The 23,744-nt window shown below is 37.2% G+C and overlaps 1 pseudogene; it reads right to left on the reverse strand.

Annotated features, from left to right (window-relative positions):
* Positions 1-5,452: 5,452 nt before the first annotated feature.
* Positions 5,453-21,850, reverse strand: LOC118650729 (annotated as a pseudogene).
* Between the last annotated feature and the right edge of the window lie 1,894 nt (positions 21,851-23,744).

The following is a 23,744-nucleotide window of genomic DNA, read 5'->3' on the forward strand; positions in this document are numbered from 1 at the left end:
TCATTACCAAAGAGAGTAAGAAGTTCAAAAATAAATGCATATAAGATATATGAAAGGTTCAGTGACAACACATGGAGAAAATGTCCAAAACTTGAGAAAGAGGATCCTAGCAAAATTCTTACAGAGAAAACATTTTTAAGCTGACAATTAAAGAAAGTGGTGGTTTTCCAAGGAGTAAATTCTCTGGAAGAACGTTTGTGAGGGTACCAAGTATTGCATAATTGAGAAATTATAATAGTCTGAAAGCATGGGAATGAGAGGTATGAGAGGGCAAAGAACAAGATTTGGGTTTGAGGGAGGGAGGGAGGGTTATATTTAGGGGAAATTATACTCCATGCTAAGGGAAGTTTATTCTTGATTCCATAGGTTATTGCTCTAAAGTTATTGAACACTTATACCCAGGATAATATTGCCTTCAAATATAAAATTTAGAATAACTCTCATGGCAATATAAAATCTCTCTGATGGACCAAGAAATGATTTAGAAGGTTGTCCAGAAGGTTGTCTAGAAGAAGAAATAGGCATTTCAGAAGATAGAGATGTAGCAATACTCTGAAATATAAGATATGCAAAACTTCTCATACTGAATATTGTCTAAGCTCAAATAGGAAAACATATTAATGCTTCTTTGCTCTTTCAATTATATCTTCACTAGAGGCCAGGTGCACAAAAATTTCTGCACTCAGGGGGGTCCCTCAGCCCGGCCTGTGCCCTCTCGTAGTCTGGGACCCCTCGGGGGATGTCCACCTGTTGGGATTGGGCCTCTGGCAGCCCGGGAGCCCTCGGGAGATGTCCACTTGTCAGTGGGGAGCAAGCCTAAGCTGCAGTCAGACATCCTTAGCGCTGCTGAGGAGGCAGGAGAGGCTCCCACCACCACCACTGTACTGGCAGCCAGCAGCCCTGGCTTGTGGCTGAACAGAGCTTCCCCTGTGGGAGTGCACTGACCACCAGGGGGCAGCTCCTGCATTGAGCATCTGCCCCTTGGTGGTCAGTGTGTGTCATAGTGACCAATCATTCCCAGTCGTTCTGCTGTTAGGGTCAATTTGCATACTACCCTTTTATTATATAGGATAGAGGCCTGGTGCATGGGTGGGGGCCAGCTTATTTGCCCTGAAGGGTGTCCCAGATCAGGGTGGGGGTCCCACTTGGGTGCCTGGCCAGCCTGGGTGAGGGGTTGATGGCTGTTTTCAGGCTGGCCATAGCCCCTTCAGGGTGGGGGTCCCTGCTGGGATGCCCGGCAGCCTGGGTGAGGTGCTGATGGCTGTTTGCAGGCTGGCCACAGCCCCTTCAGGGTGGGGGTTCCCCTGGGGTGCCTGGCCATCCTGGATGAGGGGCTGATAGATGTTTGTAGGCTGATCACGGCCCCCAGCCACCCAAGCTCCTAGTGGAGGCTGGCTGGAAGCAGGTATCTGGGATTTATTTAGCTTCTATAGTTGAAACTTTGTTGCCTTGAGTGGAGGCTACAGCCAGCCAGGGCAGGCGGGAAGCTTGGCTTCCTCCATCGCCGGGGCAACCAAGCCTCCTGCTTGCTCCAGCTCCGTGGCTGCTGGCCACCATCTTGATTGGGTTAATTTGAATATAGTCGCTCTGATTGGCTGGTGGGCGTGGCTTGGGCATAGCAGAGTTTCGGTCAATTTGCTTGTTTCTCTTTTATTAGATTACATTGTATTAGCCCTCTTTATAATAGAGCAACAATGTCAAGAATCTTTTGTTATGACTCTTTACTTTTATTGTCATTAATGCTATTTAATATTTAACATTAGGCCCCTTTACATGAATTTTGTACAAGGGTCTTGGCCCTCGTAGCCCCCGCTTCATCCAGACGGTCATCTGGAAGGTCGTTTTGCTGTCTGGCTTAGACAATTAGCATATTATGCTTTTATTGTTATGGATAACATAGATTTTAAAGTGTCTGTCTTGAGTTTATTAATTAATACTAAAATAAAGTTGTTAGTTTAAAACCAATTGATGTTTTGGTGTTTGTGTGTGTGTGTGTGTGTGTGTGTGTGTGTGTGTTTTCAATAAAATCACAAATATACTCATATCTCTCTTGTGGGATAGTAATAGGTAATTATGCCTAGAAGTACATATCTCTAAAATTCTGGAAAGACAAGTTTAAGATTTAAAGCTTTTTATACTTGAATAAAATTTTTGTTATACTTTTAAGTATTGTATATATACTAGAGGCCCGGTGTATGACGATCATGCACTTTTGCAGGTGGAGGGGGGGAGGGATCCCTTAGCTTGGCCTATGCCCTCTCACAGTCTGGGAGCCCTGGAGGTATATCCAAATGACTGCTTGGGTGACTCCAGGGGAAGCAAGCCTAAGGTGCAGTCAGACATCCTTAGCCCTGCTGCAAAGGCGGGCTGTGGAAGCAGGCCACTGCGCTCACCAGCTGTCATCCTGGCTTGTAGCTGAGTGGCACTCCTCCTGTGGAAGTGCACTGACCACCAGGAGACAGCTCCTGAGTTGAACATCTGCCCCCTGGTGGTCAGTGCCCATCATAGTGACCGGTCATTCCACCGTTCAGTTGATTTTCATACTACCCTTTTATTACATAGGATGTGCACTTAGTTTTAAGTGTAAATGTATATATGTGTATGCATATATACTAAGTATAAATAAAGTATGAAAGTATCATGTTAATTTTATAGTAATTAGTAGGAAAGCCAAAGCGTTCAAAATAATTGGGTATAAGTGAGGAAAAAAGATATCAGGAACATAATCTTGTTATTTTGTGAGATTAAATATAGATACTTTATTTTACTTAAGAGATGCTTACTTGGAAATGGGAATGCTAAATCAATTGATGTAAGGTATCTATGGACATATAGTCCCAGAATAGTAATGCAATCTTTATGAACAATTTACTATTAAGGGCTTATTGATTGATTCTTTTATCTTTTTGAAGTTCTGTTTTTGGATTTGTTCAAAGCAATACCCAACATGCATCTCAGTCTTACACCCGTGAGTTGACATATCATTCAATGTACATTTTAACCATTAAACACAATTTGCTTGTCTTTGGGGAAATAATCAAACTATCTTCTGGGAATTAACAAAGAAATTCAGTAGGACAATAAAAATAATGGCAGAAAGGGAGCCCACAGAGCAGTAAAGAAGAAAAGTAGTATGGAGAGTTCAAGCTCCTTTGCCAGGGCCGTTCAAACATGTTCATTCACTCTGCCGAACTGGCTACTTAGGAAATCAACAACCAACGTTGAAAAGGGTGTCATTAGATAAGATGCACCTTACCATGCTAACATACTGTCAGAGAGAAACATGTTGGGAGTGGCAAGTGTGCCCATATAACTTGTCATTTTCTTATTTTCACACTTTTAACCTACCTAACATTAGATCTTTTTTTTTTTTTTTTGGTTGTTAGAGGTAATGTGTCAGATAAGCTGAAAAATAGTTAACATAGTATAAACTTTTCAAAGAAGGTAAAAGGACCAAGACCAACAGGAGCAGAAAATGACATAAAAGACTTCAGGAGTAAAGGAATCTAAGCTGTTTTTCCTTTCTTAGGGAGAGAGGCAGACATGACACTCAGCTACAATAGGAGTCTAAGTGGGAAGTTGGAAGTGGTCTCATTGAAGCCCTTACCTACTGAAACCATATTTTCCCCATTTGCAAACAAGCACATAAACACATAAACACACATTCATTCCAAAAGAATTCTAAGCTTTAAAGATAAAAACTTTTGAAGTGTCATAAATTATAATTGTCTCATTTATTCCTGAAGCTTTTTCCTCTAAGAATCTTCTAATTTACATTATTTAATATGCTTCCTTCTCGACAACTAGGATTACTATATAATTAAAAATATTAATTTGGAGAACTGTGTCATCTAAGAATGACTTTGGTTGTTATGATTCAGATAATCTGCTGTATCAAAATATATATAGGTATCTATACTAATAAAAGGGTAATATACTAATTAAAGCAGACATCTTCTGGATGTCCATCCAGACAAAGCCACAGCCGCGGTGAGGGCCTAGGGCCGGCGCCGCATGGGAGAGGTGGGCTGGTCCAGCCCTGCCAGTCCAGCGCCACAGCCCCTTCTGCAGAGGCGGAGAGAAGGTGGCACCATGCCCCTTCTGCAAAGGTGGCGCGGGACAGGCTGCAGTGTGGCCCGGTCCCAGTGCTGCCCCTTCTGCAGAGGCAGCCACAGAGGCAGCAGCATGGGCCTAGTCCAGGCGCCAAACCTCAGCAGAGGCTGGCCGGTGTGCAACCTACTGTGCCTCAACCTCCCACAGCCCCTCCCCCAGCCCCCCTGGCCCCAGATCACCCCCCACCCACCAGTGGGTGGGGAACAGGGCCAGTGCTAAGAAGCAAGAGCCAAGGGCTGGCCACTAAGGTAGCCAGCAGTGGCAGCAGCAGCAGGGTGATGGGGGCAGCGCCTTTCCCTGATCATCCTGGTCGCCTCCCACAGAGGAGGACATCCCCTGAAGGCTCCTGGACTCTTAGAGGGTTCAGGCTGGGTTGAGGGACCTCCGCACTCCAGTGCACAAATTTTCATGCACCGGGCTTCTAGTAGATATATAATGGAAATAATAAGACAAGCTTTGATTTTTATTAGTCATGGCTAATTAAATTCACAGTAGCTTTTAGAATTCTAATATCAGGTGTTTGCTTGTAAACATTTCTTTACGTGAAAACTCAATTTTAAAAATTTAAAGAAAAATATTTTTCATGAATAATCCTCAAATAAAAATAAAAAAGAAATAAATGAAGCCAAACTAATTTTTAAACTGTTTTTAAATGTTTTAATATTTAATTATTTAAATTCTTAAATGTTTAAGTCAAAATAGTTTCAAAGAACATTGAAAACTTGGTTTTAAATATTTGAGGCTCTCATATCTCTTAATCTTCTATTATTTTTTCTTCTCTTTCAATTGTAACTTTTCTTCAATCATTTTTCCACATTTCTTCAATGTCAACCTTAGTAAAATAGTACATATACTAAATAAACAGAGTTCTGTGTTCCTTGTATTTAATTTTTTAAAGTGGGTTGAAGGTTTTCTATTTCATTTCTTATAAACTATAATTACTTCTGTTCACACACATATATTTAAAATAAATATATTTTCTTAAATGTTGCCATATCATTTAAGTTTTACTCTTCGTGGATCTAAGACTTTAAAGTAGGTTTCCCATTGGTGAACTTATATTTAATTAGCAGACATTAATGTAGCTATGTCTCTGCTCCAAGTTTCAATGTAGGTTCTAGGTTAAAAACAAACAGCAAACCAGGAAAACTGTATTTATTAAAGCATATAAACCTAACACTGACCTTTATTTTTTTTTTAAATAGACTGTTTTTCTCAGTGGATAGAGCATCAGCCTGCAGACTGAAGGGTCCCAGGTTTAATTCCAGTAAAGGGCATGTACCTTGGTTGAGGGCACATCCCCAGTGGGGGGCCGGGGGATGCAGGAGGCAGCTGGTAGATGCTTCTCTCAGTGATGTTTCTAACTCTCTATCCCTCTCCCTTCCTCTGTAAAAATCAATAAAATACATTTTTAAAAATAAAAATAGAGTGGTTTACTTCTCTATGTGTAGGTTATGCTTATCTACACTGCAGAAAGATCTGCATAACGACTATAAGTTGGGTTCTGGAACTCATAGAGCATATTACAAATACATACTCGATAGCATAAAAGGTGCTTATTTATCATTCATTATACATCATTATTCCAAACAATGATAAGGATTATTGACCTTACATAGCTTACAGGTCATTAAGAAACAATTTAGTAAACAATGGCCAAAAAAAGAAGGTACTAGATGATTAGATTAGATAAGTACAGGGAGCTATGAAAATATATACCAACTCCATATAATGTAGTCGGAGTGGAGAATGGTCAAGGAAGTATATTCCTCTAAGTGACATTTAATCGGCACCTGAAAAATAAAAAGTTTAAAAGGTGAGTAATAAAGGAAAAAACACACACAAAGTTTGTTAATCTGTGTCAAACAATAAAATTAGAGGCCTGAGAAAGCATGACACATTTAAGGAACGGAACAGTTTAGTGATGGAAGTGGGGGAGGAATGAAGAGGAGCCAAGACACGCAGGGTCTGGTAGAAGCCAAAAAAGGGTTTAAGCAGTGAAAAGCCACTGAATGGAATTAGGTAATGACTAATGTAACCTGATATGAGGATTAGAGAGTCACTACGTCATAATATGCAGAATGGACACTGGCAGACGATACTAGAAACAAACAAAAAGATTATTGCAGTAATCTAGGGTAATATGGAGATATGAGGGTGAATTTCAGAAATACATATGTAGTAAAATTGAAAGGACTTAAATTAGTGTTTGAATATTGAGGGTGAAAAAAAATGGAAGAAGTCATGGTTGACTCCAAGGACTCTGGCTTAGACTGGTGTGGGAATGTTCCTGTCATTAAGTTAGTGGAGATTGAGGGGGCTTGAGATGTTCCAATAGAGATGCCTGATAGGTACTCCACTGTAATAAGATCTAGGCTAGAAATGAGGGCTTGGGAGTTATCAATAAATTGAGGGAAATTAAAATTATGGAGTGGATGAGTTCAGACAAGAATTGTGTGTGATAGAGGATCCACACAAACTCTGAGGAACAGAAGAGGAACACACAAACTCTGAGGAACAGAAGAGGAAAGAGACACGACAGAAAAGACTGAGGAAGAATAGCTGGAGAAATAGAAGTTCAAGAGGGTCTTATGTCATAGATCCTGAGGTTAGCGAATATTTCTAAATAAAAACACAGGTCAACAATGAGCAAACTTGATAGTTAAAATGAAAGTTAAAAAGTTCTCATTATATTTAACCAGAAGAAAGTCATTGGTGACATGGTGAGAGCGCTTTGGTGAAACAGTAGAAAAAGCAGAAGCCAAATTCAGAACTTGAAGTGGAAAGTAGGAAGAGGAAAAAGGAAAATCAACATTTTTAGGAAGTTTGACTTCTAAGAGGTGGTAAAACCCATGGGCAGAAACTAGAAACCACATGTGGTTGAGGGCAAGTTTTCTTGTAGTTGCTGATAGAAAAGGAAACAAGAACAAGAGATTAGAGAGGAGGTAATCAACAAAGGGATTTTCTTGAAAAAATTAAAAGGGATGTAATTTTGACTGTAGACTTGTAGATTTTATTTAGACAGAAAGAGGAATACTGTTTTAATGGAGACAGGAGAAGAGGAAAAAGTATTAAGATGCAGACAAATACATAGACTCAATGGTAGAAAGTTCAGGAATATATCGTCTAATGTCTTCTCTTAAAAAAAAAAATGAGCAAAAAAATAAACTCCTCTGTTAATGGTGATTAAGAGGTGAAGGGAGAGAATCATTGAGGAGATAAAAGAATAATTTCTGGCCGAAACCGATTTGGCTCAGTGGATAGAGCGTGGGCCTGCGGACTGAGAGGTCCCTGGTTCGATTCCGGTCAAGGGCATGTACCTGAGTTGCGGGCACATCCCCGGTGGAGGATGTGCAGGAGGCAGCTGATCGATGTTTCTCTCTCATCGATGTTTCTAACTCTGTCTCTCTCTCCTTTCCTCTCTGTGGAAAATCAATAAAATATATTAAAAAAAAAAAGAATAATTTCTGTCTGAAACAGCCCCTCTCATGAATGGGAGATGACTATGGAAATACAGTTTGAGTGACCAGGTAGAAACAAGAACTCAGTTGAGGCTGATTGCCTGTATTTATAATGACACAAATTGACACCAGTATCATCAATATCACCAAAAATTTTTTTGTAGAAACAAAGTGTTTTTACAAAATTGAATAAATAAAGAATATCTGTGGACATTTTTTATTGGGAAGCATACCTGTGATCAATTTAGAGGTCATCGTCTGAAGAAATCATTTTTTGACAAATATGGTAACTATGAGTTTGACATGTTTCAGAAAAAACACCCTTCTTTGTTATCACAGCACAGGCATTGTCTTCATCCTTGCTCTTGACTTCACATCTGTAGAGGAAAAGGCACATTGTTCTCACTCTGCTGAAAGCACAATTGTGTGTATTTTGTGTGTTTTCTCTCTTCTTAGAAAAGAATGTACTATTCTCCAAGCTGGAGGTCTAAGGCATTGTAATATTCAGACAAGAAATACACAGTAAACAAAGACTAATCTAATGAAGAAATTGCTCCAAATAGCTCTTTAACCCAAAATGGTCATTTGTAAATAGAAATACTATGTGGAGTAAAGATGTGAATAAGAAAGACTGGTTTTCAAATGTCATTTGATTATTGAAGTCTAATATCTTATTACTTAGAATTTTTAATTATTAGAATCCTTTTAGTAAAAATGAGGATTATTCTATACCTTTTGAGAAACATTTCATAAGAATTTAAATTTAGACAATTTTATATTGACTACAATTTCTATTTATACCTCTAGTGTTATAGATAAACTAAAAGAAAATGCAAATATGAAAATAAATTAGCTTAGAAGCCTTCATTTCTCTAAGGAAAACTTCCTACACCCACACATTAACAAATATCAAATTCTGCAACCTACCAGTATAAGAACCAGTTGTCTATCTAGAGTTTCTGAAAGCCCCCAGTAGGGATTGGCTGCTGAGTTTTTATTTATCCCAATGATATTCAAATGTCAAACACTCACAACTGTGGATTTAATGGGGTGCCATCCAACCAGGTCCATGTCTTTTGTGGATATGTAATGTTCAATCCAATCCAAAAGTAGATTCCATCTTGTATACTATTTTGTATGAAATCCTGTGAAAAGGGATACAGAAGAAATTAAGTGAGTTACACCTATTAAAACAGTCTCTTCTACTTTTTTCCATCTGTAAAAGGTCTTGATATTTATCTCCCTAATCAGGAAAATCTTAAGAAAGTTAAAGATGTTTTCTACATATGTAGGCAAGGAAATCAATGTAGGAAGAAATTCAAAATACATGACTTTAATGAAAGAATGCACTGCTTAATGGAACTCATGAGGATGGTGATATAAACAGCAACTGATGAAAGGATGAAAAGAAGATATGAAGCAAAAACGAGGAATGAAGAAGTCTGTTTAAAGAAGCAAGAACTGCACATGGATTGCTCTGTCTACCAATGTGCAATCTTGTGGAAAACTGAGGCTTATGGTGAAACTTCACACAAATGAAACAAGAGCCCTATATTTTCTACCCAACATATTAGGATATTGCCAAATATTTGTAGTGCTTTTGATGAGTACCTCAAAGAGCTCCTACCTTTCTCTCCAAGAAGGATGCCATGGATATCCTAGCTTTGTAATTTACTTAGGAAGTGAAACAGACAAGTTTATAAAAACTGTCAAGTTCTGCAGATTCTGATGAAAATGAGGAAAACACCGTCACCTATGTCATAAGTTACTGTGAGCACTAAGTTATATAACATTTGTAACGCGTCTACCATAGTTCCTGCCATATGACAGGAATTGAAATGGCTGTAACTATTCATCTATAATTCCTGGATTATGAAATGTACCGATTTCTCCCAGTTTTCATTTTTTTTTATTTTTTCCTCTCCCATAGTATATTTGTTCACTCATAGTGAATTAGCTCTTACCAGTTCAGCCTTGTCTTGGATCATCAAGAGTTGAGATTTCATTCTTAAGCAGCATTTTTGGCTATCGGTCCAGGAATTAAAAGTTTTAAAAAAAGCTATAGCATTTCCCTTTCTCCTGCACCCAGTCATTAGGGCATAAGGTTAGTCTAGGATTTCCTGAAAAGAAAACATAGGAAAAAGTAGGTATGAGAACAAGATGTGAATATCAAAAAACAGTTTTGCACTAATTTTATAAACTGTTTTCTTAAAATTAACTATTTGTCCCACTTTTAAGAAATAAACTTCCTCTCTACTGATTAATAGTCTTTAGAAGAGATACATGCAAGAAATATTCAGTTATTATTTGTTGAGTTATTACTACATCAAGTAATTCTCTGAATTTTTATGTACATGAATACATGAAATGTTTTTTTCTATAAGAAACATACAAAATCCATGAAATGATTAACTCCATGTTCCTCATTTTGTAAATAAAGATACTAAAGGTTAAAGTTAAGTAAAGTTAAATATAAACTTGGAAACTAAAGGTTGAATGACTTACTCAAAGTTATACAACTAATAAGTGGTGGGCATAGGGAAATTTAAAGTAAAACAGAGAGCTTGAACGGCATCACAAGAAAACTACTGTGGAAAAATAAAGTCACTTTTAGAGTCCTTTTTAACTGCAGAAGAATGTATTTCATAACACACTGTATTAGCGACTTCATAAAACAAATTGTTCAACATGACCCCACTATCTATGTGCCTCAATGGCCACCAGACATATCTCTGTAAAAAGGGAAAAGGTGGAATAGGTATTAAAATAAATCTATACTCAGAAATGAGTACAAACAGGTTTCAACTGAACTAATATTTTCTATTTTAAGTTGAATAATCAGTATATAAGTATTGATTGTATTCTATTTAAATGTTTATATCTTAAATATTGCATATTATATTTAAAATAGTCACAAATTTTTATAAAAACTTACCTGATATTCTTATATTAAATGAGATAACCTTGAAAATATAAGCTACTGTATAGAAAAGTTAGTTATTACCATTAAAGACTATGGGAGCTCTTTGGGAGACCATATGAGAAATCATATTATTTCAGGGAAACATTAATACTAAGTTTATGAGTTGGTCCGACGGTTGTGGGTTATTGCTAAGCTGAATAATACTAAGTTTATGTTTTGAATCAGAAAAGCATCTTGATTCTTTACAACCCTTTTTCCAAGGCATTTTATTTTATAAGTAGTAACAACAAAGTGGTCATTGAAATAGTGTATTAATAAGCTAGGCTTTAACTGCATTGGCCAGGAAAAATATACAACGAGACACCGAAGACCAAAGCTAGAGAAAAATGTTAGTTTTCCTGATATTCAGTATAACAAATTATTGACAGAAATAGATAACTTTAAGGTCTCATGCTTATTCAGACATTGACCATGATATGCCCTTTGTGATGGTAGCATTTAGCTTCTATAGCAAAGCATCAATTATTCACTTCACTTTTTTTTTTCTTGCCTGAAAGTCACATACCACAACAATAGAGAAATCCATGCTTCTTCCAGAACAGTACAAAGAAAATAAATTAAACTATTGAAAATTAACTACTGGGGATCTAGCCTGCATCCCAAGCATGTGCCCTGAACAGGAATTAAACCAGTGTCCTCTTGGTTCATGGGTTCGACGCTCAACCACTGAGACACACCAGCCTGGCGTCAATAAATAATTCTTGAGTGCCATAATTCTGGGATTCCCCACCCCCATCAAGAGAAGGCCTCTAAATGGTCCAGAAAAGCCTAGAAAAGTACATGTATGGAGAGGAATATCAGAATTACCACAATAAGGAAGTACTTTGTTGACCTATTAAAGAGATGTGTTGTGAAGACTAAAAAAAAAAAAAAAAAAGTCTTCAGGGTAACCATAAACATGCACATTACTTAAATTTTATATTGTTTTTAAAATATTTTTTTACTTATTTTAGAAATAGAGGAAGGGAATGGGATAGAAAGACAAAAACATCGAAGAGAGACATCATCAATTGGCTGCTTCCTGCACGCTCCCTATTAGGGATGGAGCCTGTATATTGTATTCTATCACTCTTATAGCCATTGGTAGTTAATGAGAATATATTTGTTAATTATCCAAACTTAACATAAGGACTGGAAATATATTTTAGTATAATTATTTGTATTTAGACTGTGCAAACACTTATAGTTTGGGGTAGATATTTTACTTAAAAGTTAGTTGTAACTTATGAGAAAATGTTAACTTTTATCCTCAAAGAGAGAGAGAGAGAGAGAGAGAGAGAGAGAGAGAGAGAGAGAGACCTGTTGTTTCCCATATGTCCCCAACCAAGAATTGAACCAGCAACCTAGGTACGTGCACTGACATAAATTGAACCTGCAACCTTTGGTTTACAGGACAATGCTCCAACCAACTTGAGCCACCTGGACAGGTGAGAAAATGTTAACTTTTATTTACAATAAGCACATATAAGAAAAAATAAGCACCCTAATGTTTTTTTTTTAAAAGGGGGCAGAGATGAATAATAGGCAATTTAGAGAACAAAAATTATAAATATCCAACATTTGTTTTTACATTTAATTTCCCTATTATATAAGAAGTGCAACTAAAGTCAACCATGATTTTATCATGATTTTTATCATATTATATTAGCATGTATAATCTGAACTGTGTGTGTGTGTGTGTGTGTTAGAAGGGTTCAGCAGGTAAGAAGATGAAATGGAGAAACAAATATTCAAAAGAGATGTACTTTTTGATAGCAGCACAATTTACAGTAGCTAAGATTTGAAAACAGCCTAAGTGCCCATCAGCAGATGAGAGGGTTAAAAGACTATGATACATCTTCACAAGGGAATATTATGCAGCTGTAAAAAAAGAAAGAACTCTTACCATTTGCAACAGCAGGGATGAACCTGGAGAGCATTATGCTAAGCAAAATAAGTCAGTCAGAGAAAGATAAGTACCACATGATCTCACTCATATGTGGAATCTAATTACCAACATAAACTGATGAACAAAAATAGACCCAGAGACATAGAAACATCAGACTGTCAAATCTCAGAGGGAAGGCAGGGGAGGGTGGAGGGTGGGGGAAGAGATCAACCAATGAACTAATATGGGTATAGGCATACCCCAAGGACACAGACAATGGGTAGTGAAGGCTTGGGGGTGAGGGGGAGAAGGCAGAGGGCAATGGGAGAAAAAAGGGACATATGTAATACTTTCAACAATAAAGATTTATTTTAAAAAAGAGAGAGATGGGCTGGATCAGCATGAATAAGTTGAGAGAGTATGCTGCCTCATTACTTCATAGAGGTTTGTTTTGCTGGAGACTAGTACAAAGGAGAGCTCTGTGTTGTGAGAAAGTAGGCTGCTATTGTAGGAAGTGAGGACCCAGAGGACATTGTAGAATATGTTAATGTGCGTCAGCTTTATTCTAAGGACTACAGAAAGTGATTATAGAGTATTAACAACAGGAATGCCCTTGCCACTGATCTGCCTTATAGAAAGATCCTGCTAGCTGAAGCCTGGAGAATGAACAGATAGCTCCTCGCAACTCCCTTCTTCATGAGATGTAGTGATCGCCAAAGACCTTACAATTAAATCTTTTGATATTGTAAATTTTAAAGAATGACCTAAAACATCTTAATGGCATATTAAAACAAATAATAAGTACAAAAACAGTAATCACTATAGTATAGATGTGGCATCTAATGGATAAAAAAATAAGCACTGTAAGTACTAGTATAATGTCCTTGGGAAGTAAAGGGCAATCTTATCAACAAAACTAGTGTAGGCCAATGTGTCTCACATTTTTCACCAAATCATCTCAAATGATAAAAGACAATGAACTTCTTCCTTAAATTCCTATGCACAACATCCTGAAAAATTCATTTCATCTTAAATTTTCATGCAACTATTACATTCTAACCTTTACTGTATTTGTGAGCTAGATTTAATACACTATTTAGATTACTTTCCATTAAATCATATAAATAATGCCTCTTTCAGGAAGCTACTGTAGACCTCTGTTAGAAAAGATTGTATTGGTTCAAACTGCAGGTGCAGTGCCATATAACTATCCTTACAATCCCACACATTGATCATGAGATTCTTGAGAGCAGAAAATTTTTCTCAAATTTCTTGTCATCTTGTCAGTAAAATAAGTATTTTGTATACATCTAATCCTATATAATAAAAGACTAATATGCAAATCAACCAAATGGCAGAACTACTGGTCGCTATGACATGCACTGACCACAAGGGGGCAGATGCTCAATGCAGAAGCTGCCCCCTGTTGGTCAGTGCGCTCCCTCCAGGGGAGCACCTCTCAGCCAGAATTCCTGAGCCAGGCTCAGGGCTGGCGTGTGTAGCGGCGGGAGCCTCTCCCACCTCCACAGCAGCACTAAGGATGTCCAACTGCCGGCTTAGGCCCGCTCCTCATGGGAAGCAGGCCTAAGCTGTCAGTTGGACATCCCCTGGGGGCTCCTGGATGCAAGAAGGCACAGGCTGGGCTGAGGGACCCCCCTAGCCACCCCGAGTGCATGAATCTCATAGTATATAAAGTCAAATAAATAAATTAAAAATTTGGAAAATGGGAAGAGATAGCCAGTGGTAGGTTTGTGGCCAAGGGGATTACATACTTGAAGTAGGGGCAAGTTGGCTATTGGAGACAGTGGTATTTGAGAAAAGTTTTAGCAACAGTAAGGTAAACAAGTCAGCAGTAAGCATAGTCTATGAACCTGAGCAGATTTACAGAAAGCCGAATGGGAAGGAAAGATTGAAGTAAAAAAAAAAAAACCATCTTCAAAATATTGAACAGTATCTGAATACACCAGACAAAAATATTTCATTTTGGTATAAGAATTACTTTAAGCTAAAGACATTTGAGATTTAGCAGATGTTCCTCTGAGTTACTCTGACCTGACTGAAAGCAGAAAATTCTGAGAAATGAGGGGGCCATAAATTTTGTCTTTGGGGTGATTTATTCTCAGGAAAAAGACTGAGAGGAAACCCACAGTAAGCCCACTCTCTGGGAAGTTTTATGGTCATGAAGAAGAGAGAAAGACTAATTTCACCAGCACTAACAGACACTGTCACATACTTCCTGCAGTTTGTACTTCTAAAAAAACAAAAACACTTACCTTTCCTAAAGAAAGGAGCTTGGCCATGGAAGTCATCTCTTCCCCTCCTTTTCCTCTCTAAATTAGGTATATGAGTCTTTAACTTCAAGCATTTTGAGCTAGCCATTTCTTTTGTTAGTTCCAGTATGAACATAAATAAACATTTTTCTCCTGTTAATTGTCCTTTTGTCAGTTTAATTCACAGTCCCCCAAGTTTTAACTTTAGAGGGTAGAGGAAAAGTTTTTTCTTCCCTACAATATAATGAAATAGAATCACTTACTTGTGAGATTTGTATTACATTCTCTGGTTCCATTTTCACTGAAGGACCGTAAGTTTGGGTGACATACTAATTTAAGAAAAAGAATAACACTAATTAGGTTTCTATAATTATAAAACTGTGGCTTTTAATTATCCATTAAAATGAGCCTACAAGTGAATGCATAAACTTCTGGTTGAAAGTAAGTCTGTTTATAGTATTTCAACCCTCTAATTTAACAAAGGATTGATTATTTAGAGATAGATTTCCACTTGTAAAAAAGTAAGTAAAAACAAAAAATAAAACAAATGATCTAAGTAAAATTAAAACATATTTAAATTTGCATCTGTTTACTATGGTAGGTTAAAATTATTTGTGATCTTGAACTAATTATGAACCTCTCTGTTTCTAAGTACTTTCATATATAAAAGGGAAATGCTTAACAAACAGACTTGTTTTAAAACTAAAAGAAAATGTATATAAAGTGTGTATCCCAACCCCTAACACACAGAAAGTCATAACAAATAGAAAGAATAACAGATATAATTATCCATAGCTCTTATTCAGTAGAACTCATCTTAAAAAAAATATCTTTTTAATTGAATTTATTAGAGTGACATTGGTTAATAAAATTATGTAAATTTCAGGGGGTACAATTCTATAACACATTATCTGTATACTAGAGGCCCAGTGCATGAAACTCCTGCACAAGTGGGGTCCCTAGGCCTGGTCGGCAATCAGGGCCGATCGGGTTCCCTGTCTCCCTGCCTCCCTGCCTCCCTGCCTCCTCCTTCCCTCACCGCCCACGCACCACCATGGTACAGTTTTCCACCTCTCCGTCTCCCCCCCCCTTCCCTCGCCACCCATGTCTGCTACCACCCACCCCCAGTTCCCCATCCCAGCCTGGGGCCCGGCCCTGATCAGGCGATCAGGGCCTACCAGCTGCGGGAAGGAACCAGGAGGTTGGCCAGCAGGCCCCATTGGTGATCGGGGTCTGCGGGCTCAAAACAGCTCCTGTGTTAAGCATCTGCCCCCCCGGGGGTCAGTGCACATCATAGCAACTGGTCGTTCCAGTAGTTCCGTCTTAACGGTCACTTAGGCTTTTATATAGATAGATTGTATTGTGTGTTTACCACCCAAGTCAAGTTTCCTTCCATCACCATGTATCCCCCCTTTACCCTCTCCTACTTCCTCACACCCTTTTCCCTCTGATAATCACTATACTGTTGTCTGTCTATGCAGGGGGGTGGGGGGGGGGAATTGTTTGCTTTTTTTTTTTTTTTTTGCTTAATACATTCAACTTTATCACTAGCCTCCCCACTCCTTCCCTTCTGACAGCTGTCAGTCTGTTCTCTGTATTTATGAGTGTTTCTATTTTGTTAGGTTTTTTGCTCATTATATTCCACAGATAAGTGAACTCATATGGTATTTGTCCTTCCCTGACTGGCTTATTTCACTTAGCATAATACTATCTAGGTCCATCCATGCTGTCCCAAGTGGTAAGATTTCCTTTTTTTTTTTTACGGCTAAGTAGTAGTCTACTATGTAAATGCGCCACCACATTTTTATCCACTTATCTACTGATGGGCCCTTGGGCTGCTTCCCTTGGCTATTATAAATAATGCTGCAATGAACATAAGGGTGCATTTATTCTTTCAAATTCGTTTTTCAGGTTTCTTCAGATATATCCCCAGAAGTGAGATCACTGGGTCATAAGGCAATTCCATTTTTAACTTTTTTAGGTAACTCCATTCTGCTTTCAACAGTGGTTGCACCAATCTGCACTCCCACCAACAGTGCATGAGGGTTCCTTATTCTCCACATCTTAACCAACACTTGTTTACTGATTTATTGATGATAGTCATTCTGACAGGTATGAGGTGATGATTAGTGATATTGAGCATCTTTTCAAATGTCGTATCTCCTCTTGGGAGAAGTGTTTATTTAGGTCCTTTGCTCATTTTTTAACTTTTTAAATTTTTTCCATCACAATTTATCCCCTCTGTGCCCTCTTCCACCTCCACACCCTCTCCATCTCCCCAGCCTCCCTGCACAATCACCCCACTGTTGTCCATGTCCATGATTTCTCTTTCATTTTTTTCTTTTTTGCTCAATCCTCTCATGCCCCCACACCCCCACCCTCACTAGAGCTTTCTTTTGCCCAAGGAGATATATTAGAAAAAATATTGCTACAAGAAATGTCTGAGATTTTACTGCCTATGTTTTCTCCTAGGATTTTTGTGTTTTTGAGTCTAACATTTAAGTCTTTAATCGATTTTGAATTTATTATATATGGTATATATCCATGGTCGACAAACTGCAGGTTGCAAGCCACATGCGGCTCTTTGGCCCCTTGAGTGTGGCTCTTCCTAAGCCATAGGAGTACCCTAATTAAGTTAATAACAATGTACCTACCTATATAGTTTAAGTTTAAAAAATTTGTCTCTCAGAAGAAATTTCAGTCGTTGTACTGTTGATATTTGGCTCTGTTGACTAATGAGTTTGCTGACCACTGGTATATATGGTATAAAAAGGTAGTATAAGGAGGTGGTTTATACCATAAAAAGTTTCATGTGCACTTGAAAAGAGTGTACATTCTGCTGGTTTGGCATAAAATACTCTGAAGATATCAATTGAATACATCTGATATAGGTGTCATTTAAAGCTGCTGTTTCCTTGTTTTTTGTTTGTTTGTTTGTTTGTTTTTTCTGTCTGGAAGATCTATCCATTGATGTCATTGGGATGTTAAAGTCCCCTACTATGACTGTATTACTGTCAATCTCTCTATGTCCATCAAGATTTGCTTTATATATTTAGGAGCTCCTATGTTGGTTGCATAAATGTTTACAAGTGTTATATCTTCTAGTTGGGTTACTCCCTTTATCACTATGTAGAGTCCTTTGTATCTTGCTGTACCCTTTGTTTTAAGGTCTATTTTGTCAGATATAAGTATTACTACTCTAGCTTTATCTCTTTTTTTTTTTTCATTTACATTTGCATGAGATATGTTTTTCCATCCCTTTATTTTTAGTCTGTGTGTATCCTTCATTCCGAGGTCTTTCTTGTAGACAGCATGTATGAGTCTTGTTTTCTTATTCATTCCACTATCCTAAGCACTATGATTAGTTAAGCCATTTACATTTAAAGTGATTATTGAAAGGTACAGATTTATTGCCATTTCATTCTTTTAACTATTTTCTTCTTCTTCTTCTTCTTCTTCTTCTTCTTCTCTTCTTCTTCTTCTTCTTCTTCTTCTTCTTCTTCTTCTTCTTCTTTCTTCTTCTTCTCTTCTTCTTCTTCTTCTTCTTCTCTTCTTTCTTCTTCTTCTTTTCTTCTTCTTCTTCTTCTTCTTCTTCTTCTTCTTCTTCTTCTTCTTCTTCTTCTTCTTCTTCTTCTAGCAGACACTTTAATATTTCTTGTAATGCTTGTTCAATGGCAACAAACTTCTTAAGCTTTTCTTGCCTTGGAAGCTCTTTATTTCTCCTTCAATTTTTTAAATGATAGTCTTGCTGGCTAAAGTAGTCTTGGTTATAGGTCCTCGATTTTCAGATTTTTGAATATTTTATGTCAATACCTCTGGCCTGAATTGTTTCTGCTGAGTAATCAGCTGACAGCCTTATGTCAGTTCTCTTATAGGTAACTAACTGCCATTCTCTTCTGCTTTTAAGATCCTCTCTTTGTCTTTAGCCTTTGCCATTTTAATTATGATGTGTCTTGGTGTGGGCCTCTTTGGATTCATCTTGTTTCAAACTCTGCACTTCCTGGACTTGTGTGTCATTTTCCTTCATCAGTTTAGGGAAGTTTTCAGTCATTATTTCTTCAAATAGGTTCTCAATTCCTTGCTAATTCTCTTCTTCTTCTGGTACCCCTATGATGCAGATGTTCATTTAGCTCATGTTGTCACAAATGTTCCTTAAGCTATTGTCATTTTTTCTTAATTATTTTTTTTATTGCTTTGATTGGGTGTTTTTTTCTACCTTGTCTTCCAAATCGCTGAATCAGTTCTCTGCTTAATCCAACCTACTGTTTATTCCTTCTAATGTATTTCTCATTTCAGATATTGTAGTCTTCATTTCTGATCAGTTCTTTTTATAGTTTCTATGCTCTTTTTCATGTTGTAGTTCTCAAAGTTTCTTTTAGTTGTCACTAAGTTCATTGAACATCCTTATAATCATTCTTTTGAACTCTATATCTGATAATTTGCTTGCTTCCATTTCACTTAGCTCCTTTTCTGGAGATTTCTTCTGCCCTTTCATGTTTCTTTGTCTTCCTATTTCAGCTGCCTCTTTGTGTTTGTTTCTATGTGTTAGGTAGATATGCTATGACTTCCAGTCTTGGTAGGATGACTTTATGTAGTAGGTGTCCTGTGGGACCTTGTGGTACAGTCTCCTTGATCACCTGCACTGAGTGCTCCTAGACTGACCCTTGTAGGAACAGATATTAAATTTTACTTGGCCTTAAATTTTCAAGCAGCTCATATATTCTGTCAAAACTTTAAAAATTAAATCACTTGTAGAGTCAAAAATTTTTTTACACTTGCTCATAGCCAAAAGGTCGAAAAACAATCAAAAGTTTTTTTTAAAGGGCTAAATCTTCTTTCATAGAACTAAGTAATTTATGAAAATATAAAAATTCAGCCTAGCTAGTATGGCTTAGTGGTTGAGCATTAACCCAGGAACCAAGAGGTGACTGGTTCAATTCCCAGTCAAGCCACATGCCTGGGTTTTGGGCTTAATCTCCCATCAGGATACTCAGGCAGCAGCTTAACAATAATGTTTCTCTCTGATCAATGTTCCTATCTCTCTATTTCTCCCCCTTCCTCTCACTCTAAAAATTGATAAAACATATTTTTTTGAAAAAAAAAAAAAAATTTCAGTTCATAGATTTATGACTGTCAAGCCCACAATATTTACCAATTAAGTAAAGTTAAGAGCAGAATAGATTTTATAAATTAGTTTATTGCCTTCTATGAATAGGGAAAAATTAATAATCCTATATAATAAATAGGTGATATGCAAAATGACCATCATACCCTCACAAGATGGCTGCCTATGACCAGGACAGCAGGGGGGTTAGTGAGGATGACCAAATGACTGAACAAGCAAGCTGTTTGGGGCAACCAGGCAGGCAGGGCCATTAGAGAGGGATGGCCAAACATCTGAACAGCAGGCTGCGTGGGGTGACCAGCCAGCAGGGGGGCCATGAGGGGCAACCAGGCTGGCGGGGGAGGGGGAAGTTGGGGGCAACCAGGCTGGCAGGGGGGACAATAAGGGGTGACTAGGCCAGCAGTGGGGACAGTTAAGAGCAACCAGGCTGGCAGGGAGGGGGCAGTTGGGGGTGACCTGCCCACCAGCATGGGGCAGTTAGGGGTGACCAGGCAGGCAAGCAGGTGAGTGATTAGGAGCTAGCGGTCCAGGATTGTGAGAAGGATGTCCCGGATTGGAGAGGGTGCAGGCTGGGCTGAGGGGACCCCCCCCCTCCATTTACAAATTTCATGCACTAGCCTCTAGTTATTAATAAAATAATCAACTCTGGCATTTATTACTAACATAATTAAATTAATGATGAAAGAAATCATTAGGCAAATGTGAAAAATTAGTCTGAAAAAGTTAGAGAAATAAAGGTAAATGCCAAAGAAAATGTGGAATATATAGCTTTCAATTTACTTACCCCAAATAATTAGTCCTATCACGGTAGCAATGAGAATAAGCAGTGCAATGCTCATCAGTCTCAGAGCAGTCTGATGCCACTTTGGACATTCAGGGTAATCTGTAATGATTAATTTTTCTTTCTGAAATACTTTGACATTTTAAATGAACTTGAAAATGTTTCACAGAAATAAAAATTCTGAGGGTACACATTGTCTGAAGGTTGGGGAAGAAATCTACAATTTTTATTTAAATTTTTTTTTATTCTTAATATATTTTTTATTGATTAAGATATTATATATGTGTCCTTGTCCCCATGTTACCCTCAATTTTTATTTAAATTTCCTTGACATGCACACATATTTAATTATCATTAATGAATAAGATTTATTGATTTTAAATAAAAGGTCAATATGCTTTATTTAAATAAATATTCTTCTTATGTTAACACTTCTGTACCACTTGTACAATGACCAAATGGGTGGATATTAGCTGATCAATTGGCTAGTCAAACCATTTCTACTAAAATTTTTCATTTACCTTCATTTATATCTTGATTGGGTTACACAGATAATATTCAGTGGAGTTAAGGCACAGAAAGGTGAAATATAAGTGGTATCAAAATAATCAAATAATAGTAAAAGTGAATATCTAATGGAGAAACATAAGAAAAATTGTAGCCATCTCCCCAAATGTTGTTTGAAATAAAGTTGTATATTTATATCAGCTCATAAAACAAAAATAGGATGAAAATCTTTATAATTATATACTTTGCTTCAATAAAATAAGCATTATAACACCTTCACAATCTTCAACACAGTTCAAGTCAAATCTGATCTATTACATTCCATTTAATAGTATTCATAAACATAGAAGTACATGCCAGGGACTGTGCTAGATATAAGCGTTACAGAGATAGAAAACCACACACTCTAGTGCAGATCATCTATGTAAACATATTATTTCAAAATAAGATAACAAATTTTCTGAATAGACTCTAGTTCAAATTCTTAGAAGTTCTTATTAAAAACCTAGGATTAAAAGATCCATAAAGCATACTAGCTCTATAATCTGTGGTATAATGGAGAGTTATGGATTCCTACCTTTGCATGTCCACTTGTGTTGGCAATGATAGGGATGTTTCCTTGGGTTCTGAGTCGCTGATCGCTCTGTGTTTTGCTCCTGTCTAAATGTCCTATAAATAGAATAATCCATCTTTGAATTTGATGGAAAGAGAGACATCACCTAATCAAAAGCAGAGTTCCTCCATAAGAACTGTGGCACTGAACAAACCCCAAACCTACATGTAAAATTACAAAGGATGTGGTTAAAGAATGAGGAAAACATCTTTCTTTTTTTTTTTTTTAACTTCCACTCAGCTTTAATTACACATTTAACATTTAAATACTTGACCAAAGGTAAGACATTCATCCAATTATTTGATTACAAGGCTCCTTAACTGGGGGAGGGGAGGGAGATCCATTATAAATACTTAGTTTGACATCCATTCCTAGAAACAGAGCTAGGATGAAATCTACTAGTTAACAGGTTATGAGTCTCCAGGACCATGTGACATGACTAAAAAATACTCCAGATAACTTTGATCTGCATGTGCTCTTTCCATGTGCATAAAATGAAGAGCTCTTCCTGATCACCAGTTTTCCATACAACAGGCAAGTAAACCTTGTAACACTAGACAGAAATGTCACAGCAATTTGGCTTCTTTCAACAGGCAGAGAGCGAATCTTCATTCAAAATGAATCTGACAGCTTCATTAGTATTCATCAACCCCCAGGATGCTGGCAAGATTGTCAGATTTTAGCCAGGTAATTTTCCAGCAAATATTCTCCCATATGTCTTGGAATTTTCCTTTGCACTTTAGCATCTTTTTGTAACAGTGTCATTACACTGAGTGCCATTGTTCCAAGAACACAGGACCAACTCCCAAGTCCAGACACAAAAAATGCAGAAACTTCTTTCTTTAAATAACTTTTACTTTAGGATAATTTTAGATTTATAAATAAATTGTGAAGTTATTAATAAATCTAAATATCAGAGTTTCCATATAGCCACACTCAACTTCCCCTAGTGTTTGGTATATTTGTCAAAATTAATAAATCGACATTGATACATTATTATTAACTAAAGTCTATTTACTTTGCATTCACTCTTTACCTAATACTTTTTTTCTTAGTTTTTATCTAATGCCTTTTTCTATTCAAAGTTCTCATTTAGGATATCACAATGCATTTAGTTCTCAGGTCTTCTTAGGAAACTCTTGGTTGTGACAGTTTCTCACCCCTTGTATTTGATTATTTTTTTAAAATCTGAGGAATGTTGATCTGACATTTTGTGGACTGTTCCCAAATTGGAGTAGTTTAATGTTTTTCTCATCATTATCATTAGGTTATAGGTTTTCAGTGGAAAAAGACAGAGATACATTGTCATTCTTATCATATGTTATGAAGGGTACAAAATATCACCATGGCTTATCACGGATGACATGATGTTAACTTCAATCACTTGACTATGGTAGTATTTTTCAGGTCTATTTACTGTAAAGTTACTCTTATCCTCATTTCCATACTGTACTCTTTGGAAGGAAGTCAAGATTTATAGTTCACACTTAAGTCAAGAGTCATGTTCCACTTCTTTTTTAAAAAATATATTTTATTGATTTTTTACAGAGAGGAAGGGAGAGGGATAGAGAGTTAGAAACATCGATGAGAGAGAAACATCGATCAGCTGCCTCCTGCACACTCCCTACTGGGGATGTGCCCGCAACCAAGGTACATGCCCTTGACCGGAATCGAACCTGGGACCCTTGAGTCCACAGACTGACACTCTATCCACTGAGCCAAACTGGTTAGGGCATGTTCCACTTCTTTGAGGACAAAGTATCTACATAATTATTTAGAATTCTTCAGGTGACATTTGTCTAGTCTCCCATTTATTTATTTAAAAATTTTTTTCACTAAAAACTCATTCATATTTGTTTTATCTTTTGAGTTATAATTCACTACTATTTTATTCATTTAATTTCTCACATTGTTCCAACTTTGGCCATTGGAAATGCTTTTAGTTGGCTCCATGAGTTCATATTATTGTCTACAACTCTAATACAAGGGTGGGAAAAAGTAGGTTTACAGTTGTGAGTACCTAT

Source organism: Myotis myotis, unplaced genomic scaffold, assembly GCF_014108235.1.
Source record: "Myotis myotis isolate mMyoMyo1 unplaced genomic scaffold, mMyoMyo1.p scaffold_m19_p_3, whole genome shotgun sequence".
Lineage (NCBI taxonomy): Eukaryota > Metazoa > Chordata > Mammalia > Chiroptera > Vespertilionidae > Myotis > Myotis myotis.